At 44.5% G+C, this 6,331-nt stretch overlaps 1 pseudogene; it reads left to right on the top strand.

Annotated features, from left to right (window-relative positions):
• Positions 1-5,262: 5,262 nt before the first annotated feature.
• Positions 5,263-5,381, top strand: LOC134894710 (5S ribosomal RNA; annotated as a pseudogene).
• The last annotated feature ends 950 nt before the right edge of the window (positions 5,382-6,331 follow it).

The raw sequence follows: 6,331 nt of genomic DNA on the forward strand, positions 1-6,331 counted from the left end.
CTCTTTCGCCCCTGTGTTTTTTGGCTAGGGGATTGTGACGCTCATTCAGTATTGCACCGTAGCCTGCAAAACTTATACCATCTCTCACTCCATATCTGAGCGCTGCCTGCCACATGGTGGGGGTTCAGGGGCAGTGGCCATTTTGCCAGTGTGCTATGCGATCGAGTCCGGTGTACCGTAATGTGCATAGACCTCACTTATTCCTATCGCCCCTGTGTATTTTAGCTAGGGGATTGTGATGCTCCTTCAGCATTGCCCCATAGCCTGCAAAATCTGCACTGCTACTTGCTCTGTAGCCTAGGGCCTCCATGGGGCAAGGAGTCATAGGTGGTAGCCATTTCTATTGAGTCTACCCTGCTACAGAATTGTATGTGTACTGTACGGAGCATAGAACCTCAACAGTAGAATCACTCCTGCAGCTTTGCCCTGGTTTATGTGAATAAAAATAATAATAAGGTGTCTGGAAAAAACTAACATGCATTCGTACTTTAGGAATCGAACCCGGGACTAGGAGTATAGGAAGCGGAACACTTCACCACTTCGCCGCAGACAGATGAATAAATCCATTGGTTTTGATTATGCTGTAATGGCTACGGGATTAGGACGCTAACATACTGTACAAAATTCCTAATCTCAAGAGGCAATAGTGAACTTCTAACACGTCAATTTGCGACAGTATACACTACTGGTTTTATGTTGTTTTGTCTGCGGGACTTGGACGCTCACATATTCATAAAGTACTGTAGATGGATCATATACTGTATGCTGTACTATTTGCATCTGTACCATATATACTGTATTAAATAACGCAGCGTAATGAGTATTTACTGTATTAAATAATGCAGCGTAATAAGTATTTACTGTATGCAGTGTAATGAGACGCCTTACAAAAGTAGTCCTTATTATATATTTCAGTATTGTATTTTATGGGAGACCACACGCATGCGCAGTGGTGATTGTAAAAAGCGACATCTGGTGGATGATCACAGGTATTACATGTAAAGGTAACGCCAAACGCTCTCCGTGCGATTAGGTACGCCTCTCTGTGACTAGGCGCGCCTCCTTACACCTTGGGACGCTGCGTATGCTCGATCGGGACAAACGCCTCAGCCAGTCAAGATAAAGGTGGCTACATCTGTATATAAGAGGAGTACAGTGCAGAGTTTTGCTGACCAGTGACCACCAATATTATACTTTCTCTGCCTGAAAAACGCTCCATATCTGTGCTCAGTGTGCTGCATATATCTGAGCTCACACTGCTTTATTGTGGGGACTGGGGACCACCAGTATTATATAGGAGGAGTACAATGCAGAGTTTTGCTGACCAGTGACCACCAGTATTATACGTTCTCTGCCTGAAAAACGCTCCATATCTGTGCTCAGTGTGCTGCATATATCTGTGCTCACACTGCTTTATTGTGGGGACTGGGGACCACCAGTATTATATAGGAGGAGTACATTGCAGAGTTTTGCTGACCAGTGACCACCAGTATTATACGTTCTCTGCCTGAAAAACGCTCCATATCTGTGCTCAGTGTGCTGCATATATCTGTGCTCACACTGCTTTATTGTGGGGACTGGGGACCACCAGTATTATATAGGAGGAGTACAGTGCAGAGTTTTGCTGACCAGTGACCACCAGTATTATACGTTCTCTGCCTGAAAAACGCTCCATATCTGTGCTCAGTGTGCTGCATATATCTGTGCTCACACTGCTTTATTGTGGGGACTGGGGATCACCAATATTATATAGGAGGAGTACAGTGCAGAGTTTTGCTGACCAGTGACCACCAGTATTATACGTTCTCTGCCTGAAAAACGCTCCATATCTGTGCTCAGTGTGCTGCATATATCTGTGCTCACACTGCTTTATTGTGGGGACTGGGGACCAGCAGTATTATATAGGAGGAGTACAGTGCAGAGTTTTGCTGACCAGTGACCACCAGTATTATACGTTCTCTGCCTGAAAAATGCTCCATATTTGTGCTCAGTGTGCTGCATATATCTGTGCTCACACTGCTTTATTGTGGGGACTGGGGACCACCAGTATTATATAGGAGGAGTACAGTGCAGAGTTTTGCTGATCAGTGACCACCAGTATTATACGTTCTCTGCCTGAAAAACGCTCCATATCTGTGCTCAGTGTGCTGCATATATCTGTGCTCACACTGCTTTATTGTGGGGACTGGGGACCACCAGTATTATATAGGAGGAGTACAGTGCAGAGTTTTGCTGACCAGTGACCACCAGTATTATATGTTCTCTGCCTGAAAAACGCTCCATATCTGTGCTCAGTGTGCTGCATCTATCTGTGCTCACACTGCTTTATTGTGGGGACTGGGGACCACCAGTATTATATAGGAGGAGTACAGTGCATAGTTTTGCTGACCAGTGACCACCAGTATTATACGTTCTCTGCCTGAAAAACGCTCCATATCTGTGCTGCATTGTAGTATATAGTAGGAGTACAGTGCATAATTTTGCTGACCACCAGTATATAATATATAGCAGTACGGTACAGAAGGCCACTGCTCTACCTACCTCTGTGTCGTCAATTATACTATCCATCCATACCTGTGGTGCATTTCAGTTTTGCACAGTTTGCTGACCACCAGTATATAATATATAGCAGTACGGTACAGTAGGCCACTGCTCTACCTACCTCTGTGTCGTCAAGTATACTATCCATCCATACCTGTGGTGCATTTCAGTTTTGCACAGTTTGCTGACCACCAGTATATAATATATAGCAGTACGGTACAGAAGGCCACTGCTCTACCTACCTCTGTGTCGTCAAGTATACTATCCATCCATACCTGTGGTGCATTTCAGTTGTGCGCAGTATATATAGTAGTAGGCCATTGCTATTGATACTGGCATATAATTCCACACATTAAAAAATGGAGAACAAAAATGTGGAGGGTAAAATAGGGAAAGATCAAGATCCACTTTCACCTCTTGCTGAAGCTGCTGCCACTAGTCATGGCCGAGACGATGAAATGCCATCAACGTCGTCTGCCAAGGCCGATGCACAATGTCATAGTAGAGAGCATGTAAAATCCAAAAAAATAAAGCTCGGTTAAATGACCCAAAAATCTAAATCAAAATTGTCTGAGGAGAAGTGTAAACTTGCCAATGTGCCATTTACGACACGGAGTGGCAAGGAACGGCTGAGGCCCTGGCCTATGTTCAAGGCTAGTGGTTCAGCTTCACCTGAGGATGGAAGCACTCATCCTCCTGCTAGAAAACTTATACGAGTTAAGATGGCAAAAGCACAGCAAAGAACTGTGCGTTCTTCTTAATCACAAATCCCCAAGGAGAGTCCAATTGTGTCGGTTCCGATGCCTGACCTTCCCAACACTGGACGGGAAGAGGTTGCGCCTTCCACCATTTGCACGCCCCCTGCAAGTGCTGGAAGGAGCACCCGCAGTCCAGTTCCTGATAGTCAAATTGAAGATGCCACTGCTGAAGTACACCAGGATGAGGATATGGGTGTTGCTGGCGCTGGGGAGGAAATTGACAAGTAGGATTCTGATAGTGAGGTGGTTTGTTTAAGTCAGGCACCCGGGGAGACACCTGTTGTCCGTGGGACGAATATGGCCATTGACATGCCTGGTCAAAATACCAAAAAAAAAATCACCTCTTCGGTGTGGAATTATTTCAACAGAAATGCGGACAACTGGTGTCAAGCCGTGTGTTGCCTTTGTCAAGCTGTAATAAGTAGGGGTAAGGACGTTAACAACCTAGGAACATCCTCCCTTATACATCACCTGGAGCACATTCATCAGAAGTCATTGACAAGTTCAAAAACTTTGAGTGACAGTGGAAGCAGTCCACTGACAACTAAATCCCTTCTTCCTCTTGTACCTAAGCTCCCGTTGCAAACCACACCACCAACTCCCTCAGTGTCAATTTCCTCCTTAGACAGGAACGCCAATAGTCCTGCAGGCCATGTCACTGGCAAGTCTGACGAGTCCTCTCCTGCCTGGGATTCCTCCGATGGATCCTTGAGTGTAACACCAACTGCTGCTGGCGCTGCTGTCACGATCAGGTGAACAAGCTCCTCCCAGCGAAACGCGCGTCACTTCCGGTCCGGCGCCCGACTTCCGGGACCTCCGTAACGGAGCTACGGCGTACGGACTCCTCTCCAGCACAATCGTGGCAGGTATTCAACACCGCTCCCTGCAGCATTGAACAGCTCTCCCAACAGGTCTGTTATCCCCAGCACTTCATAACGATAGCGGGGATAAGTTCATCTCACTCTGTGCATGCCGCACAGACAGAGATTGTTTTTCAAGCACTAGCTCCTACTTCCGGTCCGGCGCCCGACTTCCGGGACCTCCGTAACGGAGCTCCGGCGGACTGACTCCTCTCCAGCACATTCGTGACAGGTATTCAACACTGCTCCCTGCAGCATTGAACAGCTCTCCCAACAGGTCTCTCATCCCCAGCACTTCATAACGGTAGCGGGGATTAGTGCATCTCACTCTGTGCATTCCGCACAGACAGAGATTGTTGTTGTTTTTTCAGCATTAGCTCCTTTAGCAACAACACTTGCCTGTCTTCTCCCTTGCTCATTGCACATATTTACAAATAAATCCTTGTGTATTTAAACCATTACAAGTGTTTATCAGTGCACCAATTAATTAATTATCTTTTTGAATACAGCAATTGCTATACTAGGAGTGTATTGTACTACAAGTATTCCAGTTTTGGGAGAGGTTGCCCTATCTACTATATTAAATGCTTTTTTGCATACTGTCTGTCCTTATCAATTGTGATAAATATTAATATATAAAGTGTATTTTCTTGTAAGAGACAGACAGGCGTACATTTAAACAAATATTGTGCTGGTTTTGATGTGAAATTGAATGTCCTCCAATGTCTTAAAGAAACAGCATATGGTATTTTTTGCAATCTACTTGGTAATCTATTCTGTATGGGTTATTGGTTATATATTTTCACCACACCCACCAAAGCATAATCCGTATTAGGCAGAAATTTTGTGTCTATGCTAGACCTTCAACTGTGTCATCACGAACCTGAGGTACCTTAACTATCAGGGTACATTATCACTCTTAATGGTATTATCATAAATGGTTCAGATACTTATTACACTCTTGCCTAAGTGATATTCGTTTTGCAACTAATTTCTATTTCCCTGCTTCTCCGTGTAAGCACTCTTGGATTCGCAATTTTGTCATTATTTATTCAAGAATCCTTTTTGTGCATTTCCTCATGCTGGTGGGTGTCGACCTGAATTTCTACAGTCACACCATGCTGGACATGCCCGATCTCGTCTGATCTTGGAAGCCAAGCATCATTGGGCCTGGTTAGTACCAGAAAGGGTGACCCTCTGGGAATACTGGGTACTGTAGCATCAAGGAATTCACCCTCCGGTGATGTACTCAGGAATAATCAGTAACCCACATTCCTTCCAATTATTGCAGTATATATACCTACGCTGACCTTCATAGAAGGAGTCCGGAGTTGCAAAAGCCGGGTTTCTTGTTTCTCTCTTATGAATGCACTTATGCATAACAATTCATAAGTTGATAGAGAAAACAGGAGACTTCAAACTTTCGCTTTGATTCACATTAAATATCTCACTTAAAACACAGTGGGCGTGCAGACAAATTTTCTGCCACCTACCCCACAACAAGTGAGTAACATATCGTCATATTGTTATTTAATACTTTTTTTAATACTGTTGCGGTAATACACAGCAACATTTTAGTCTGTTCAGAATAAAAAAAGTTAAGTTTTATCTTTACACCATCACATATTCTATTCATATCTGTAAGTCTATTTATACAAAGTGTGCCCCAGAGAGACACTAAAACAGTCTTCCTTTTTGCTTCTCTGCAAAAAAACCCCCACAACAGTTTACTCTGAACCAATGTCCGGGAGCACCGCCAACTCTGTTCTACCGCAAAAGCCTAGCAGGCAAAGTCGGTAGCTTTACGTTGGTTATTATTCAGTCATCTATGGTATAAAAATTTGTTTCATATTGATTCACAATCTGGTCCTGTGCAGATTCCAAAAAACCCCATTCATTACTACGTCACCTGGACCGCATTCATCAGAAGTCAGTGACAAGTTCAAAAACTTTGGATGACAGCGGAAGCAGTCCACTGACCACTAAATCCCTTCCTCTTGTAACCAAGCTCCTGCAACCCACACCACCAACTCCCTCAGTGTCAATTTCCTCCTTAGACAGGAAAGCCAATAGTCCTGCAGGCCATGTCACTGTCAAGTCTGACGAGTCCTCTCCTGCCTGGGATTCCACTGATGCATCCTTGAGTGTAATGCCTACTGCTGCTGGCGCTGC

The sequence above is a fragment of the Pseudophryne corroboree genome, chromosome 3 (genome assembly GCF_028390025.1).
Source record: "Pseudophryne corroboree isolate aPseCor3 chromosome 3, aPseCor3.hap2, whole genome shotgun sequence".
In the NCBI taxonomy this organism is placed as follows: Eukaryota; Metazoa; Chordata; class Amphibia; order Anura; family Myobatrachidae; genus Pseudophryne; species Pseudophryne corroboree.